General features: G+C 45.1%; 1 protein-coding gene across 1 annotated transcript in view; it reads right to left on the minus strand.

Moving 5' to 3' along the window:
• plgrkt (plasminogen receptor, C-terminal lysine transmembrane protein) overlaps nucleotides 1-21119 on the minus strand; it is a 55972-nt gene that overhangs the window by 4864 nt on the left and 29989 nt on the right. The gene's annotated exons all lie outside the window — the stretch shown is intronic.

Here is a 21119-nt window from a genome sequence, read left to right on the forward strand (position 1 = left end):
GCTGAAGGGAACAAAGACCATGGAGGCTCTCCCAGGAGGTCAGGGGTAAGTGTGTGTGTGTATGTGGGTGGGGGGGGGGGGGGGGGGGGGGGGGGGGGGAGAGAGGGTTCCCCAGGGCAATGCTTGCCTGGCAATGCCAGCCTGGCTCCCTGCCACTGCCTAAGGGGCAAACTGGCAATGTCCACCGGGCATCAGGCACCAGCGAGAGTTACTCTCATTTTCACGCAAACTGGGGACTTAGAACATTTTGGGAGCATCCCAGCCATAAAATCTTTTGGTTACTGTTTATTGTCAATTATATTAATGTGGATCTCCAAATTATGCTTGCCCCTGAACTATAAGACATTTCAGTCATCTTTCAGCTAATGTTCCTGCTAGATATAGTTGACCATAGAGTCGTAGAGATTTACAGCATGGAAACAGGCCCTTTGACCCAACTTGTCCATGCTGCCCCTTTTTTAAAAACCATTAAGCTGGTCCCAATTGCCCATGTTCTTCTGTAGTTTGGCCCATATCCTATTCCATCAAAGTGTACAAATTGTACTCTGGCTCAGGGAATAGTACAACAGAAAGTCTGAAGAGTTGGTGACAGGGCAGGGGTGTTGTGGGTAAATGTTTATTGAGTGTGCTTGTTTTTCAATGTGTACTGCAGTCCATAGTGGAAGAATGATGCTGCTGTGTCTTCCCACTGAAAGAATCATCTTTAGACATTGCCAGACTTCTTCTTGACTGACTGAAAAAGATTATTATCTGTATGTTAACGTTTTTCTCACCAGTAGCTTCCAGTCTCTATTTTCCCACTGACCATTTATCTTGTAATGCTTTACATAATCTACACCAATATGGTCACCACCCTCTTCAACATGATAGATGGCATTGAACTGCACAAAATCCCCCACCCTCACCAAACTGCACATTCCACATCCCACTGAATTACCTTGAGGGTACCTGTTCTTGATTTCAACTCCCTCTGCAGCCTCACCCATCCTATTATCATAGGGGGGCCGTAGCATAGTGATATTGTCGCTGGACTAACAATCCAGAGACCCAGCATAATGCTCTGGGGACCCGGGTTTGAATCCCACCAGGGGAGATGGCGAAATTCGAATTCAATAAAAATCTGGAATCAAAAGTCTAATGAAACCATTGTCGATCGTCATAAAATCCCATCTGGTTCACTAATGTCCTTTTGGAAAGGCAATCTATGTTTATCTATTAGTCACAAGTAAGGCTTACATTAACACTGCAATGAAGTTATTCTGAAATTCCCCCCGTCACCACACTCTGGTGCCTGTTCGGGTCAATGCACCTAACCAGCACATCTTTCAGACTGTGGGGGGAAACCAGAGAACCCGGAGGAAACCCACGCAGACACGGGGAGAACGTGCAGACTCCACACAGACAGTGACCCAAGCCGGGAATCGAACCTGGGCCTCTGGCGCTGAGAGGCAGCAGTTCTAACCACTGTGCCACCCACTAAGTTGCACTTCTGTTTTTCCAAAATTGCCACCATTCAGGTAATAATCTTCCTTCCTGTTTTGCCACTGAAGTGGATAACCTCTCATTTAACACATTATATTGCATTTGCAATAGATTTTGGCAGTGAAGGAGATGAAGCAGTGGTAGGCACTGCAAGCAGCATCAGGAGAAAACTGCACTCAGTGATGTACAGCGGTGTCAACAGTGTGGGTTCACAGTTCCTGCACCGGCTAAGGCTATTCATGAAGACCCACCTTTTCAACCTTGCCCATTGCCTGAGGTGTGGTGGTCCTCAGGTTAAATCACCTCCAGTCAGTTCTCTCTCAGGGAGGGGAGAGCAGCCGATGGTCATTTAGGAAAACGACTTCACCTTTTCATAGAACCATAGAATCCCTACAGTGCAGAAGGAGGCTATTCGGCCCATCGAGTCTGCACTGACTCGCCAAGTGCACCTTACACAAGCCCATCCTTCCCCCACCCTATCCCCATAAACTTGTGCATTTACCATGGCTCATCCAACTAACCTATACACCTTTGGATCTTTTAATGGTAAATAATTTATAGCAAGAGTCCAGTGAAACCTTGTTACTTTGAATCATGTTATTATTACAGCAGAAAACATAATCAAAACTTAATTGCAATAGGAAGTTTTGCTCTGTTCAAATTTCAAGTTTGAATGCCAGAAGGGGAAAATAGTAGGATAATGGGATGAACAGGATTGATCTTTCAAGGAACTAGTATAGACACAATGGGCCGAATGCCCTCCTTCTCTCCCATATCATTCTGTAATTCTTTGATATTCTGTGAGCTGATAGTTACCTACACTCAGGCCGGAATTCTCCGATCTCGTGCGCCCCACCACTGCTGCCAACAGGAATGGAGAATTCAGTGCTCAGCCAAGCCTCCATTCACAGCAGCAGGACTGGAGAATCCCAACCGCAAGCAAGGTCAGAGAATTCCGGCCTCAATTTTACTAAAGAATAATTAAAAAGGAAATCCAAATGTTCAATGCTGAGAAGTACAGTTGGTCTCATATTTGTTTAGTCTCACAAGAATGGTTCTGTTTAATTCTCTTCTATGGAGTAATTTATGGCATAATCTCCATGTCTCTATAACTAACTGGGGCAATTATAACAGATCAGATTCTACTTCATTAAATATTAAAATAATTAGATCTAATTTTCTCAATTTTGTTAGCACAGCACACGTGCAAACTATAAAGTAACTATTCATGTAGCCTATTAAGTATTCTTTTGTGATACTAATTTTAGAAGTCATTCAAAAGCAAGCTTGGAGTCAGAGGTTTTGGAACAAAGTAGGTTCATTTACCTAGCTGTAATCTCAATTCAATTTGTGTGCAGATACAGACAAGTGTGGATGGAACCGCAGCATGAACCTAGTTGCCAGTAGTTAGCATGAGAGATTTACCCCAACCTTACCAAAGGAGTACGCACACTTCATAGCAACTCTCATTTTCTTTTTAAGTATTGTGGGCATTGTTGGCAAGGCCAACATTAATTATCTATCGCCATTTGCTATCAGGAACCGCTGGAGTCCTTGTGCTGCGGGTGCGCCCACAATGCTGTTAGGTAGGGAGTTCCGGGATCTTGCCATAACAAGCAATGTTGCTGCATTTCCAAGACTGGTTGGCGCATGACTTGGAGTGGAAATTGCAGGTGGTGGTGTGCCAATGTGTTTACAGTCCTTGTTCATCTACATGGCAGAGGGTGTGAAAAAACCTTGGTAAGTTGCTGAAGTGTAGCATGTAGATGCTGCACGCTGCAGCCAGGATTAACCAATGGAGGACAGTGCGAGTGCTTGTGGATGTGGTGTCAACCAAGCTGACTGCTTTATCTTGAATGATGTTGAGCTTCTCGAGTGCTGCTGGAGCTGCACCCATCCAGGCAAGTGGAGAGTATTCCATCACACTCCTGACTCGTGTCTCGCAGATGATGGACAGACTTTGGAGAGTCAGGAGATGAGTTACTCCCCACAGGAGTCCTAGCCACTGAGGTGCTCTCGTAGCTACAGTTTTTATGAGACTTGTCAAGTTAGCTATCTGGGCAACAGTAACCCACAGGGTGTTGATGGTGGCAATTGCAATGCTGTTGAATGGCAAGGGGAAGCATGGAGATGGTTAATGCCTGGCACTTGTGTGGCAAAGATATTATTTTCCACACACCAGCCAAAGTCTGAATGATGGTTAGGCGTTACTGTATGTTGGCGCAAACTATTATATGAGGAATTCCAAATGGAATTGAATACTGCACAATCAGCAAATATCCCCACTGCTTATCTTACGTTGGAGAGAAGGTCATTGATGAAGCAGCTGAAGATGGCTGGGAATAGGACACCATCCTCAGAAAGCACTGCACCAATATTTTGGGTTCGAGATGATTGCCCTCCAACAACCACAAGCATCTTCCTTTGTGCTAGGTATCACTCCAGATAGGATAGAGTATTCCTCCTAATTGCCACTGACTCCAATTTTACGAGCGCTCTTTGAAGCCACACTCAGTACAGCAACAGGTTGGCTACGTCTGGAATACAAGTCTTCACACTGGCGTTGAGACCCATAGCCTTTGCTCTATTCAGCGTTCCCAAGCATTGCTTGCTAAAACATGAAGTGAATCTAACTGACTGAAGAATGACACCTTTGATGTGGGAGATTTCAAGAAGAGGCGGAGATGGACCATCCCATCAGCTCTTCTGGCTGAAGATGGTTGCAAAAATTTCAGCTTGGACTTGATATGCTGAGCTCTCCATTCACTGAGGATGGACATGTTCATGAAGCCTCCACTCCCGTTGTCCAACATCATTTAGGACTGGGTGTGGCAGATCTTCGATCTGATCCAACGATCGACGGAACACTAACATCTATAGAACGTTACTCCTGCTTTGGCCCAAACACAATGAATTAAGCTATTTGGGCTGTTTAAAGGTTATATTAGTCCTTACAATGTCGGGCAGCACAGTGGTTAGCACTGCTATCTCGCAGTGCCAGGGACCTGGGTTCAATTCCCAGCCTCGGGTCACTGGCTGAGCGGAGTCTGCATGTTATCCCTGTGTCTGCGTGGGTTTCCTCGGGTGCTCCGGTTTCCTCCCACAGTCCAAAAGACGTGCTGGTTAGGTGCATTGGCCGTGCTAAATTCTCCCCCAGTGTACCCGAACAGGCAACACAGTGTGGCGACTAGGGGATTTTCACATTAACCTCATTGCAGTGTTAATGTAAGCCTACTTGTGACACTAATGAAATAAACTTTAAACTATCATTTCTGTAGCATTGAAAAAAAGACACATGCCAAAGTTTTTAGTCTTACACTCATCAGAACATTCATAAGAATACCAAATGTAAAGGAAACCAACAATTTATACTTCATGGGTAGAGCACGCTGGCTGATTGGTAGAGGCATTACCATGGATTTCACCTGATATATTTATATTTTCTCCTGATGCAACAAGTCATCTAAAATATCCCTAACTCTTTCATGTTGACCAAATATCCTTTTTATAGTCCAATTTAAGAGAAGAATTTGTGTATAGGAAGTGAACAGTGAGGGTCACGGGAAACTATGAGGGGAATATTCAACTAGAGCAGGGAGGGAAAATGGGCATTAGTGGTTTCCTGCTGCATTGTGAAGTGGGAACAGCTCTGAGGAATTTCCTGTTCAACTCGGCTACACTCAAATAGTACTCAAGACCCCTGATGATTTTATAGAGAGATGACCACATCGCACCAAAGAATACGTTTTAAAAAAAATTTTCTTTTGAACTTGTAAGAACTCGTGCTCTTCTCTGAAGAGGCTAGAGGTGGTTTCTGAATATCATTGTTGTGGTACCCAAGGATCTATCCTTGACTCCCTCCTCTTTCTCATTGATAGGCAGGTTCCTACAGTTTCACACTTGGAACACTGAAGCCACTCAGCCCTTCTCACATACTCCACTCCCTTAACACCAATTTGCAAATGGCAAAAAAGCAGGAAAGGGTCAAACAAGATAGAGCAGAAAAGACCACCTGGGAGTCAGCAAAAGTGCTAGACTGCTTTAGACTTCCAGCTACTGTTAGGAAAAGGAACAACTTTAACACTAAAACCTCAGATCATACAGTGCAATGATCTTTACTAATTGATTCTCATAACCAGATAGCACATAACAAAAGGACAAGCCGACAAATCATTTCCGAGTCCCTCGCTGCTCTTGTAACAGTTTGTGAACACCAGTTAAGATAACGGAATCAGAAATGCCACCTTTAAGAAATTAATATTCAAAAAGGAAGCATCAAAACCAGGGACAAATGCCGCTGATGACCTTCAGAGCACATTTCAGTGATTACTGGCTGAAGAGTCCTGTATTCAGGATAGAAATGTCACAGAAGACTCCAACATTTTTGAAACGCTTCAATCCACAGACTATCAAGTCGGCTCCTCCAATATACCAGGTCAAAGTTCAGGCAAAAAGGCAACAACATTTCATTGGGGACATGGTTTTTCTTACAAGCCAAATTTTACATATACGAATACAGTATTTTGATAATGGCAACAGGGAATTTATCAATGGTTGCTGCACTGCTTTAGCTACTTCAACTCCAGCAATGGCCCAATGCACACTTGGATATCACTAAGCTTTGACTCTGCTGATGTACCACTGAGAAAATTGGACTTTGGTCAATGGGGCACGTCTAGGCTTTGGGCGCAATCTTATCACCCAGCCAAATCTCCGTTCATTGCAGCGGGATGGGAAAATTCAGCCTGCATGAATGGTGGTAACGTTCCAACCACAGAGAATGCAAATAAAACCTCTATCTGCATGTGTGTACCATCTACAGGACACACTGCAGGAACTCACCAAGGCTCCTTATGACAGCATCTTCCAAACCCATGTCCACTGCCATCTGGAAGTTTTCCTCCGGGTCACACACCATCCTGACTTGCAAATACATCATCGTGGTTAGCACTGCTGCCTCACAATGCCAAAGACACGGGTTCAATTTCCAGCTTGGGTCACTGTCTGTGTGGAGTTTGCATGTTCTCCCCATGTCCACGTGGGTTTCCTCTGGGTGCTCCTGTTTCCTCCCACAGTCCAAAGATGTGCGGGTTAGGTGCATCGGCCATGCTAAATTGCCCCCTAGTGTCCCAGAAGACTGGAGGGATTAGTGGGGTAAACATGTGGGGTTATGGGGATAAGGTCAAGGTGGGATTGTTGGTGCAGACTCGATGGGCCGAATGGCCTCCTTCTGCACTGTCGGGATTCTATGTTCCTTCACTGCCGCTGGACCAAAATCCCGGAACTCCCTCCCTAAGAGCCCTGTGAGTGTATCTGCACGATGTGGAGATGCCGGCGTTGGACTGGGGTAAGCACAGTAAGAAGTCTCACAACACCAGGTTAAAGTCCAACAGGTTTATTTGGTATACCTACACCACAGGGACTGCAGCAGTTCAAGAAGGCAGGTCACCACTATCTTGAGGGCAATTAGGTCTGGGCAATAAGTGCTGGTCTAGCCAGCGACACCCACATCCAGAAATGAATAAAGAAAAATATCAGGAAGATCGAAATTGTTGACTTTGACTGCTGATCACAAACTCCACAACCTTGTCACTGATTCTATCATCCACTTCCTCACACCCCTCTGGTGAGTGTCTCAGTGTCATACTCAAACCTGCAGACCTCACTATACCAAAGCCGCTCTGGCTAACCTTCCACCTTCTGTGTAATCTCCTGCTGTTCATATCCTCCTCCTGCCATTGATGATCTTATAGAGACCTATAAGATAATGAAGGGGCTGGATAGGGTAGAGGTGGAGAGATTCTTTCCACTTAGAAAGGAAACTAGAACTAGAGGGCACAGCCTCAAAATAGAGGGGGGTCAGTTTAGGACAGAGTTGAGGAGGAACTTCTTCTCTCAGAGGGTGGTGAATCTCTGGAATTCTCTGCCCACTGAAGTGGTGGAGGCTACCTCGTTGAAAATGTTTAAATCATGGATAGATGGATTCCTGATCGGTAAGGGAATTAGGGGTTATAGGGATCAGGCGGGTAAGTGGAACTGATCCACTTCAGCTCAGCCATGATCTTATTGAATGGCGGGGCAGGCTCGAGGGGCTAGATGGCCTACTCCTGCTCCTATTTCTTATGTTCTTATGACCTACGTTGGTGCCTGGCCCCTCTATTGCAACTGTCGATCCTGAGGTTTAAAATCCCTAAAACCCCCTTTCTTCTCCATTTCTTTGCAATCTTCTTCAATTCGACAAATTCTCTCCCCAACCAGACTCTCCTTTCCTCCAACTCTCCTCAACAGCAAGAACTTGTGTTGCCTCTTTAGCAGACTCAAATTACCCAGGATGCTTCACAGCTACATGACCAACAAAATTAGCCACATAAGGAAATATTAGGACAGATTCGGTCCAAGGGTTAGGTTTTAAGGAGTGCCCATCTCATGTGCTCTCTCCCTCCTTTGAGACGGTCCTTAAAACCTGCCTTTTTGATCAAACGTTTGGGGATTGGGGAGGCGATGGCCTAGTGGTATTATCGCTGGACTATTAATCCAGAAACTCTGCTAATGATCTGGTGACCCCGTTCGAATCCTGCCATAGCAGCTGGTGAAATTTGAATGCAATTTTTAAAAATCTGGAAGTAAAAGTCTGCTGATGACGATGAAATCATTGTCGAAAAATCTCATCTGGTTCACTAATGTGCTTTAGAGAAGGAAATCTACCGTCCTTACCCGGTCTGGCCTACATGTGACTCCAGAGCCACAGCAATGTGGTTGACTCTCAACTGCCCTCGGGCAACTAGGGATGGGCAATAAATGCTGGCCAGCCAGTGATGCCATGTCCCACAAATCAATTTAAAAAAAATTGCCCTAATATTGCCTCTGCGGTTCAGTGTCAAATTCTGTTTGATAATGCCTCAGGTGAGGTGTCTTGGAATGTTCTATCATGTTAAAGGCGCTATGTAAATGTGTAAAACTTGCTGTTGGAGGCAGGGTAGAGAGCTTTGGGGAGCGATATCCAGAGCTCAGGGCATAGGCAGCTGAAGGCACAGCCACTAATGGCGAAACAATTAAAATTTCAGATGTGCAGGAGGTCAGAATTGGAAGAGTGCAGAGATCTCAGAGGGTTTTAGGATTAGAGGAGGTTACTGAGATGAGATGTTGGGGTCGGGGTCGGGGTCGGGGGGGGGGCGGTGAAGAGAGAAAAGAGATGAGGCCACGTAAGGAAACAAAACCAGGATGATCATTATTTTAAACTGAGCAGCTGCTGAACCAGGAATCAGCATCAATCAGTGAGCACAGAGGTGAATGGAACATTGAGGGGAGCTTGGATACGGGAGGCAGAGTTTTGCAGGAGCTCAGGTTTATGGAGGGTGTAAGGGGAGTTGTCCAGGAGAACATTGCAATAGTCATGTTTGGAGGTACCAATGGCATTGCCGTCTATGCCTTCTGATATCAAAGACCCAGTCCCTAAATATCTCAGCCTGTCCACCCTCCTCTCCTCTCCCGAAAACCTTTCAGCTCAGCTCGGGCAGCACGGTAGCACAGTGGTTAGCACTGCTGCCTCACAGCGCCAGGGACCCGGGTTCAATTCCCGGCTTGGGTCACTGTCTGTGCGGAGTTTGTATGTTCTCCCAGTGTCTGCATGAGTGTCCTCCGGATGCTCCGGTTTCCTCCCACAGTCCAAAAGATGTGCAGGTTAGGTTGATTGGCCATGCTAAATTGCCCCTTAATGTCCCGGAATGCGTAGATTAGGGAGGTAAATATGTGGGGCTACAGGGATAGGGCCTGGATGGGTGCAGGCTCGAAGGGCCAAATGGCCTCCTTCTGCACTGTAGGATTCTATGATTCAGCTCTTTTGGCTCCTGCTCTGAACATCTACTGAATTGGTGGGAGTCTGATTAGGCTGCCTTGGCAAAGCAGCCAGCATAATAAAGGACTCCATGCTCCCCGGGCATACTCTCTTCCATCAGGAAAAAGATAGAAAAGTCTGAGGTCACGTACCAACTGACTCAAGAATAGCTTCTTCCCTGCTGCTGCCAGACTTTTGAATGGACTTACCTTGCATTAAGTTGATCTTTCTCTACACCCTAGCTATGACTGGAACATTACATTCTGCACTCTCTCCTTTCCTTCTCTATGTCTTGTCTGTATCGCAAGAAACAATACTTTTCACTGTATAGTAATACATGTGACAATAATAAATCAAATCAGACCTCTGTGCAGCACTTTTGTGTTTGTTTTTACATTAAAACTCTACATTAGAGGCTCCCATCCCTCTATGGAACCTCACCCTTTTAGCCTCAGCTGGATGGGCAAATTTTCTCCACTCATTCCTCACTCCAGCTACAATTGCCTTTCAGAGGTGAGATTCTTAAAGGGGTCATATCTTTCTTCTTAAAGGGTCAATACAAGTTCTCAATCCCTGTGCCATGATACCTGCTCATATTCAGCAATGCTGTACAAATTTGTGAATATAGTTTGTGTTGACAAATGCCAGAAGTGCCACAACATAAGTTTGCTGAACTAACCTTCGTTCATTCCCTGTCTCAGTGCTTTGCAATGCCTTATCCCTCAGGATTTTTTTGTCGGATCTACTTACAGCTTTTTTTGAACTAATCCTATCTGGAATGAAAATATTGCTTTTTCAAAAGTAATCACGCGTTTGCTTTCGACAGATTTCTATCCAGTGTCAAATTCATTAGGTAGCTTTTCTTAAACAAAGCGTAAATATGATTTTAAAGTTTAAATTTTTTTTATTAGTGTCACAAGTAGGCTTACATTTAAACTGCAATGAAGTTACTGTGAAAATCCCCTAGTCGCCACACTCCAGTGCCTGTTCGGGTGCACCGGGGGAGAATTTAGCATGGCCAACGCACCTAACCAGCACATCTTTCGGACTGTGGGAGGAAACTAAAGCACCCGGAGGAAACCTACGCAGACACGGGGAGGACGTGCAGACTCCGCATGGACAGTGACCCGAGCCGGTAATCGAACCTGGGTCCCTGGCACTGTGAGGCAGTGGTGCTAACCACTGTGCCATCCCCCATTGTTAATAAAGATTTGCTGTTTTTGTACGTCATGATAGAAATGAAAGTTGTTTGTAGTCAATGATTGGATTTTGTTTCGTTGTGGAAAGTGCGATTCTTTTTCAGTCTTTCTTCAATGACAAATACATTAATTATGTCAATTCTGATTTCTACCCGCAGCATGTAGATATGGACTCTTTGCAGGATGTATTGTAATGCAATGTGGACGTTTCAAGCCTTCCCACATCACTTTTGTACCAAAGACAAGCAATCTCTGTAACGAAGAACTCACCAGAAAGAAAATAGTTCCCTATTTCACGGCTCAACAATTTTCAAAAGGTCAATTTTTATGACCTCAGCGACATTTCATGTTACCTTGAGGAGAATCTGATTGACAAAGGAGCAGCTTAATAGCATTATTTTAAATCAACATGCTGATCGCCACAATGGACAAAGTGCTGGGTTTGTATATGAAGTGAAAAGTGTGGAGTCTGCACGAGATCTTGCAGAAAAGGGATGACGCACAGAAACAGCAGATCTTTATTAACATGGAGATCTCATCATGCTTGAGTTTTTTTAAAAAAAAGCTACCTAATAAATTTGACATTGGACAGAAACTTCCCCCATCCAGCTGAGCATTAAAGGGTGAGGTTTGATAGAAGTATGAGAGCCCGAAAGTTGGGGAGTAGCCCAGTACTAATGTTCATCGGAGAAACAAGGCTCTGAAATGGGACTACCGTATAACACAAGAACACATGGGAGGGTGGGGACAGAAATTAGGGGGAGGCACTGGCTAGTGATATTGTCATTGGACCAGTAACCAGACACAGGATAATGCTCTGGGGATCGGAGGTTCAAATCCCGCAATGTCAGATGGTGAGATTTGAATTCAATTAATGAAAACCCGATGATTATCATGAAAACATTGTTGATTCTTTCAAAAACACATGCAGTTCACTAATGTGCTTTAGGGAAGGAAATCCTTACCTGGTCTGGCCAACATGGTTGACTCTTAACTGTATGCTAGCAGTTAAATGGTCTAGCAAGTCACTCAGTTGTATCACAATTGCTGGAAAGTCTATAAGGAAAGCCGGACGGACCACCTGGCATTGACCTAGGCACTAGAAATGACAATGGGAAACAGCCTTGTCGACCTTGGCAGGTCCCCTTTACTAACATCTGGGGGCTAGTGCCAATATTGGGAGAGCTGTCCCATGGGGCGACATGGTGGCACAGTGGTTAGCACTGTTGCCTCATAGCGCCAAGGACCCGGGTTCAATTCCCGGATTGGGTCACTGTCTGTGCAAAGTTTACACGTTCTCCGTGGGTTTCCTCCCACAGTCCAAAGGCGTGCTGGTTAGGTGTATTGGCCGTGCTAAATTCTCCCTCAGTGTACCTGAACAGTTACCGGAGTGTGGCGACTCGGGAATTTTCACAGTAACTTCACTGCAGTGTTAATGTAAGCCTACTTCTGACACTAATAAATAAACGCAAACTTTAAAACAGACTAGGCAAGCAACAGCCTGACAGTCATTGGTGTCATAGGTGACTGAGCACACCCACCCACTGTGCCTGTAATGCTATTACAGGAAACCCACAGCTCGGGGGTATAGCACTATAGAATTTGAAGGCTCAGGGTTCAAATCTCACTCTGGAGACTGAAATCTAGGCTGAAAACCCAATGCAATACCATGGGGCTACGGCACTCCAAGAGAATGCACAATCTCTTTTCTTAAGTGATGTGAAAGATTCCATGGCACGAGTTGAAGTAGAAAGCAGGTGGGTTTTCTGCAGTGATCAACATTTATCTGTCAATGAGCATCACTATAAACAGATTACCTCATAATTCTCATGACTGATAGTGGGATCGTGCTGTGTGCAAGTGATTGCCGTGTTTTTTTTTACATAACAACAGTGACGAGATTTCAAGTGTGGGCATTAGCTGCAAGATTGTCGGATCACTTGAGATAGTGTAAGGTGCTATATAAATGCAAATTCTTCATTTCTTTCTGTTATCATAGAATCCCTACTGTGCAGAAGGAGGCCATTCAGCCCATTGAGTTTGCACCGAATCTCTGACGGAGCATCCCACCCAGACCCTATCCCCGTAACCATACGTATTTACCCCAGTAATTCACGGCTTTAGTCACTGTCTGTGTGGAGTTTGCACATTCTCCCCGCGTCTGCATGGGTTTCCTCCGGGTGTAACCCCATGTATTTACCCCACTAATCACCTCCGGGTCCAAGGACGGCACGGTAGCACAGTGGTTAGCACTGCTGCTTCACAGCTCCAGGGACCTGGGTTCGATTCCCGGCTTGGGTCACTGTCTGTGTGGAGTTTGCACATTCTCCTTGTGTCTGCGTGGGTTTCCTCCAGGTGCACCAGTTTCATAGAACATAGAACATAGAACATTACAGCGCAGAACAGGCCCTTCGGCCCACGATGTTGCACCGACCAGTTAAAAAAAAAAACTGTGACCCTCCAACCTAAACCAATTTCTTTTCGTCCATGAACCTATCTACGGATCTCTTAAACGCCCCCAAACTAGGCGCATTTACTACTGATGCTGGCAGGGCATTCCAATCCCTCACCACCCTCTGGGTAAAGAACCTACCCCTGACATCGGTTCTATAACTACCCCCCCTCAATTTAAAGCCATGCCCCCTCGTGCTGGATTTCTCCATCAGAGGAAAAAGGCTATCACTATCCACCCTATCTAAACCTCTAATCATCTTATATGTTTCAATAAGATCCCCTCTTAGCCGCCGCCTTTCCAGCGAAAACAATCCCAAATCCCTCAGCCTCTCCTCATAGGATCTCCCCTCCATACCAGGCAACATCCTGGTAAACCTCCTCTGCACCCTCTCCAAAGCCTCCACATCCTTCCTGTAATGTGGGGACCAGAACTGCACACAGTACTCCAAGTGCGGCCGCACCAGAGTTGTGTACAGTTGCAACATAACGCTACGACTCCTAAATTCAATCCCCCTACCAATAAACGCCAAGACACCATATGCCTTCTTAACAACCTTATCTACTTGATTCCCAACTTTCAGGGATCTATGCACACATACACCTAGATCCCTCTGCTCCTCCACACTATTCAAAGTCCTCCCGTTAGCCCTATACTCAACACATCTGTTATTCCTACCAAAGTGAATTACCTCACACTTCTCCGCATTAAACTCCATCCGCCACCTCTCGGCCCAACTTTGCAACCTGTCTAAGTCTTCCTGCAAACTACGACACCCTTCCTCACTGTCTACCACACCACCGACTTTGGTGTCATCAGCAAATTTGCTAATCCACCCAACTATACCCTCATCCAGATCATTAATAAATATTACAAACAGCAGTGGCCCCAAAACAGATCCCTGAGGTACACCACTTGTAACCGCACTCCATGATGAATATTTACTATCAACCACCACCCTCTGTTTCCTATCCGCTAGCCAATTCCTGATCCAATTTCCTAGATCACCCCCAATTCCATACATCTGCATTTTCTGCAGAAGCCTACCATGGTGAACCTTATCAAACGCCTTACTAAAATCCATATATACCACGTCCACTGCCTTGCCCCCATCCACCTCCTTGGTCACTTTCTCAAAAAACTCAATAAGGTTAGTAAGGCACGACCTACCTGCCACAAAACCATGCTGACTATCACCTATCAATTCATTACTCTCCAAATAACTATAAATCCTATCCCTTATAATTTTTTCCAACATCTTGCCGACAACAGAAGTGAGACTCACCGGTCTATAATTCCCGGGGAAGTCTCTGTTCCCCTTCTTAAACAATGGGACAACATTCGCTAACCTCCAATCTTCTGGTACTATACCAGAGGCCAACGACGACCTGAAGATCAGAGCCAGAGGCTCTGCAATCACTTCTCTTGCCTCCCAGAGAATCCTTGGATAAATCCCATCCGGACCAGGGGATTTATCTATTTTCAGACCCTCCAGAATATCCTGCACATCCTCCTTATCAACTGTAATACTGTCTATTCTACTCCCTTGCAACCCAGTGTCCTCCTCAGCTATATTCATGTCCCCTTGCGTGAACACCGAAGAGAAATATTGGTTCAATGCTTCACCAATCTCCTCCGGTTCCACACATAACTTCCCTCTGCCATCTATAACTGGCCCTAAACTTGCCCTAACCAACCTTCTGTTCTTGACATATCTATAGAACGCCTTAGGATTCTCTTTAACCCTATCCGCCAAAGTCTTCTCATGTCCCCTTTTAGCCCTTCTAAGCTCGCTCTTCAACTCCCTCTTAGCCAATCTAAAGCTTTCTAGTGCACTACCCGAGTGCTCACGTCTCATCCGAACATAAGCCTCCTTTTTCTTTTTAACCAACAAAGAAACTTTTTTGGTGCACCACGGTTCCCTAGCCCTACCAATTCCTCCTTGCCTGACAGGGACATACCTATCACAGACTCGCAGTAGCTGCTCCTTGAAAAAACTCCACATGTCGGACGTTCCCAGTCCCTGTAATCTCCTAGTCCAACCTATGTTTCCTAATTCTCTCCTAATAGCCTCATAATTACCCTTCCCCCAGCTAAAACCACTGGCCCGAGGTTCATGCCTATCCCTTTCCATCACTAAGGTGAACGTAACCGAATTGTGGTCACTATCACCAAAATGCACACCAACTTCCAAGTCTAGCACCTGGTCTGGCTCATTTCCCAGCACCAGATCCAATATAGCCTCACCTCTAGTTGGCCTGTCTACATACTGAGTCAAAAAACCTTCCTGCACGCTTTGAACAAAAACTGACCCCTCTAACGAGCTAGAGCTATAACAATTCCAGTCAATATTAGTCAAGTTAAAATCCCCCATAACAATTGCCCTATTACTTTCACTCCTAAGCAGGATTGACTCCGCAATCCTTTCCTCAACCTCTCTAGAACTTTTAGGAGGTCTATAAAAGACTCCCAACAGGGTGACCTCTCCTCTCCTATTTCTAATCTCCGCCCATACTACCTCAACAGATAAGTCCTCATCAAACCTCCTCTCTGACACTGTGATACAATCTCTGACCAATAATGCTACCCCTCCCCCTCTTCTACCTCCTTCCCTACTTCGACTAAAACATTTGAACCCCGGGACCTGCAGCATCCATTCCTGCCCCTGCTCTATCCATGTCTCTGAAATAGCCACAACATCGAAGTCCCAGGTACTGATCCACGCTGCAAGTTCACCCACTTTATTGCGAATACTCCTGGCATTGAAGTATACACATTTCAAACCCTGCTCCACCCCACCTCTGCAATGCCGTGCATTGCAGTCCCCATCCATGCATCCCTCACTTTCAGCCCCACTACTCAGGATCCCTCCCCCCCCCCGAATCCGTTTAAACCTCCCTGCATGGCCTTAGCAAATTTACCCCCCAGGATATTGGTCCCCTTCTGATTAAGGTGTAGACCATCCTTCTCATAGAGGTCACACCTTCCCCAGTACGAGCCCCAATTGCTTAAGTACCTGAACCCCTCCCTCCTGCACCATCCCCTCAGCCATGAATTCAAACCTTCCCTCTCCCTATTCCTCTCTAAACTATCCCGTGGTACAGGCAAGAGTCCAGAGATAACCACTCTGTCAGTCTTGGCCTTTAGTTTCCACCCCAACTCCATAAATCCCTGCCTAATATCCCCTTCCCCTATCCTCCCTATGTCGTGTGTCCCCACATGTACAATAACTTGTGGTTTATCTCCCTCCCCCCTAAGAGTCCTGAATACCCTGTCAGACACATCCCGGACCCCAGCCCCTGGTAGGCAACACACCAACCCTGAGTCCCTACCTTTAGTTCCGACCCTCCTATCTGTCCCCTTAATTGTGGAGTCCCCAATCACAAGGCCCAGTCTTTTACAGCCCCTAACCACCTGAGCTTTCTCACTCGGCTCACCCCCAGAGATCTGCTCTCTATGCTCAGTTGATTCCTCCTCAACTGTAGCCTCCAGCACCGAAAACCTATTATGGAGGGGAACCGCCCCAGGGGATTGTCTTCCCGATTGCTTCTTACCCCTCCTCCTGGCATTGACCCAAGCCTCATTTCTAGGAGTTACTATTTCTCTATAACTCCTATCAACTTCCACCTCCGCCTCCCGAATTATGCGGAGTTCCTCTACCTCCCCCTCCAGCTCCTTTACACGCTCCTCCAGAAGCTGCAATCTAATGCACTTCTTACAACTAAAATCTCCTGAAACACTACTGGATTTCCTCACCACATACATCCCACAGGAGATGCAGCATACTGCCTGAACTGCCATCCCTGAAGCCATTACCAGCAAGAAAAAAAGAAAACAAAAAACTTCCCCACACTTATAATTAGGTTAGACTCCAGCATCCGCAGCAATTTTGCTTTTATCCCTTGAGAACTTGCTGGATTTGGGGACGTTTTCAAGTGGAAGGTTTTGTAATGCCTTTCCCCCTATTCCTTTTTAAAACCCATCATCTATTATTTTAAGCGTTAATAATGACAAAAACAACATCCAGTTTGGTTTTTTTTTTCCCCCGGTAAAGTCAAACAATGTTTAATTTAATTTCCTCCCACAGTCCAAAGATGCACGGGTTAGATTGATTGGCCATGCTAAAATTGCCCCTTAGTGTCCCGAGATGTATAGGTTAAAGGGATTAATGGGTAAAATGTGTAGGGATATGGGAGTAGGGCCTGGGTGGGATTGTGGTCGGTGCAGACCACAATGGCCTCTTTCTGTACTGTAGGGTTTCTATGATTCTAATCTACCCATCTTGGGACACTAAAGGGCAATTCAGCATGGCCAATTCACCTAACCTGCACATCTTTGGACTGTGGGAGGAAACCGGAGCTTCCGGAGGAAACTCATGCAGATACAGGGAGCTTAATTCTACTGAAACCGGAACCAGAGTGGGTGAACAGGAACTGAGTTCTGCGAGGTTGGTAAGCGATGGTTCTGGTGTCGTGGAAATATATACTTTATAATAGCAGATATAGGTGTCAAAGCTAATATGATCTCCAGTGTGTTGAATGAATTTGTACTTTTAAATTAAGAAAAATGCTGAAACCACTTCTGTTATATAAAAACTGATCTTATTTCGGTAACATTGGACAAAAACACAACCTTCATTATTTCAAATAATTTCCAGAATCCGTTTTTACACAATGCTGAGACATGCGTCAAGGTTGATACTATCCTTCTGGGGATTAGTTTCCGATTGCATTTTTCATGGAAATAAAATAGTCATTAATTAACGTGGAAGTATCCTGTTTGGTGAAAAATTTGTTTTCTTAAAAAGTCGAGTTAGTCGTATTAAACAATCTAGCACTAATCTTTCTCACTGTTGGTCTTCAATATATCAGCATTGGAGGAGAGCAGTCACTGAATTAATAAAGTGAGCTACTAAATTTCACTGCCTCCATCACTTTAGGCACACTATTTATTAGTATCACAAATAGGCTTACATTAACCCTGCAATGAAGTTACTGTGAAAATCCCCTCCTTGCCACACTCGGGTACACTGAGGGAGAATTTAGCATGGCCAATGTACCTAACCTGCACATCTTTGGACTGTTGGAGGAAACCGGAGCACCCGGAGGAAACCCACGCAAACACAGGGAGAACATGCAGACTCCACACAGACAGGACTCAAGCTGGGAATTGAACCCGGATCCCTGGCGCTGTGAGGCAGCAGTGCTAACCACTGTGCCACCCGTGCCATCCACATACCACTGATGTTTTCTGTTCATATCTCTATGAAAGAAACAACAAAAACATTGGCCACCCATTTCTCAGGGTAAATGAGATGTGAGACAAAGGAATCAAGGAGACTTGGTAATACTCGTGTGAAAATGTCAGCGTATTTGCAAATCATAGAATCCCTAGTGAGAAGGAGAACATTCGGCCCATCGAGTCTGCACCGACCACAAATCCACCCAGGCCTTATCCTCATAACCCCACAAAAAGGAAAGTAAAAATAGTTTGATGGGATGGAGAAATTCCCGCGCAGGGAGGGGGGCGCGGAGGGGGGGGAAATAATAGGAAAACAGGTGTCAAACTAATGGGCTAATTAATGATGGAGGTGACAAGCACTATCAGTTCTATTGATTACAGCTTTGCCACCAGCACAGACGTCACACTGCAGAATCTAACTTTGCATCATTGATTAACATCTCCCAAAATAAAGTACTCATCTACATGAACTTAACAGATTCTAACAATCTACACAGAAGCGTCAGGAAAACTAAATCAGACACTTGGCATCTTACGTCAGCCAGGCTGTAGATATTACTGAGACACTGAAGAATTAATTTTTGAAGTAAAGGTGATTCTACTTGTCAGTTCATGAATGCGTACCCAAATCTAGGATACATTTAAAATGGTATTTTTCTACTTTATCCCACTTAATACAGGGTGGCAGAGTGGTTAGCACTGCTGCCTCACAGCGCCAGGGACTTGGGTTCAATTCCGACCTTGGGTGACTGTCTGTGTGGAGTTTGCACATTCTCCCCATGTCTCCCCACCTATTTTCCTCTGGGTGTTCCCATTCCCTCCCACAGTTGGAAAGATGTGCTGGTCAGGTGTATTGGCCATGCTAAATTCTCCCTCAGTGTACCCGAACAGGTGCCGGTATGTAGTAACTAGGGGGATTTTCACAGTAACTTCATTGCAGTGTTAATGCAACCTACTTGTGACACTAATAAATAAAACTTTAGAAAGATGGAAAATTCACTCTTTGAACTATTTCAACCTTGAAAAATCATCCAAATTCAATCTTTTCATTGCTTCAGCCAAAGTAGCAAGTCTAATGTTCATTGAGAGTTGGTCCCACTAACTCTTGGCAACCACTGGACAGTCAATAGTTTACTATTTTTGTCCACTTTGTGCTTTACTGAACAACTTATCATCAGCACAGGGGAAATAAGGCATTATTTATCCGATGTTAAGACTCCAAGTTCCCTTATCACTAGACCTGACGAGATATTCAATTAAAAAAACCAGCAGTTTGAAAAAGAAGTTCCATTCGCATAAATATTCAACAAGTCTTTCTGCAAATAAGATTAAAATTTTGACTAAAATAAATGTGTTCCTTTACAATGTGTTACTGAAGTAGCTGCGAATATTCTGAAAATCTCCCGCAGTGATTCTGTTATGAGACGGAGTGAGGTTAACTTTCAAGCTGGATAAAAGCAAAATACTGCGGATGCCAGAATCTGAATCTGAGTGGCACGGTGGTACAGTGGTTAGCACTGCTGCCTCACAGCGCCAGGGATCCGGGTTCGATTCCCATCTTGGGTCACTATCTGTGCAGAGTCTGCATGTTCTCCCCGTGTCCGTGAGGATTTCCTCTGGGAGCTCCGGTTTCTTCCCACACTCCAAAGAAGTGTGGGGTTAGGTAGATTGGCTATGCTAAATTGCCCGTTAGCGTCAGGGGGATTAGCTGGAGTAAATACATGGGGTTACGGGGATAGGGTCTGGATGGGATTGTGGTCGGTTCACATTCGATAGGCCGAATGGACTCCTTCTGCACTGTAGGGTTCTATGATTGAAAAACTGAAAATGCTGGAAAATCCCAGCAGGTCTGACAGCATCTGTGGAGCGAGAATAGAGCCAATGTTTCGAGTCTGGATTACCCTTCGCGGAGGGTCATGATAGTCCCTGAAAGGGTCACTAAATGGATCAAAATTTCAAAGGACATTTAGCTAACGAAATCAAAATGTAGCTTTGGGCGGCACAAGTGGTAAGCATTGCTGCTTCACAGCGCCAGGAACCTGGGTTCAATTCCGGCTTTGTGTGGAGTTTGCACATTCTCCGTTTCTATTGCATGGTAGGTTGTTGCGGAAGGTTAAATCTCACAGTATCCAGGGTGAGGTACCTAAATGGATACAAAATTGGGTGATTATAGAGGGTTGTGACCAGCGGTGTGCCTCAGGGGTCGATGCTGGGCCCACTGTTATTTGCCATTTATATTACTGATTTGGATGAGAATATAGGAGGCATGTTAGTAAGTTTGCAGATGACCCCAAGATTAGTGGCATAGTGGACAGTAAAGGTGTTTATCTCGGATTGCAACGGGATCTTGATCAATTGGGCCAGTGGGCTGACGAATGGCAGATGGAGCTTAATTTAGATAAATGCGAGGTGATGCATTTTGGTAGATTGAACCAGGGCAGGACTTACTCAGTTAATGGTAGGGCATTGGGGAGAGTTACAGAACAAAGAGATCTAGGGGTACAGGTTAATAGCTCTTTGAAAGTGGAGTCACAGATGGGCAGAGTGGTGAAGAAAGCATTCAGCATGCTTGGTTTCATTGGTCAGAACATTGAACACGGGAGTTGGGACATCTTGTTGAAGCTATACAAGACATTGGTAAGGTCACACATGGAATACTGTGTACAGTTCTGGTCACCCTATTATAGAAAGGATATTATTAAACTGGAAAGAGTGCAAAAGAGATTTACGAGGATGCTACCAGGATTTGATGGTTTGCGTTATAAGGAGAGGCTGGATAGACTGGGACTTTTTTCTCTGGAGCGTAGAAGGCTGAGGGATGATCTTATAGAGGTCTATAAAATAATGATGGGCATAGATCAGCTAGATAGTCAATATCTTTTCCCAAAGGTAGGGGAGTCTAAAACTAGAG

This window comes from Mustelus asterias, chromosome 6 (genome assembly GCF_964213995.1).
Source record: "Mustelus asterias chromosome 6, sMusAst1.hap1.1, whole genome shotgun sequence".
Taxonomy (NCBI): Eukaryota; Metazoa; Chordata; class Chondrichthyes; order Carcharhiniformes; family Triakidae; genus Mustelus; species Mustelus asterias.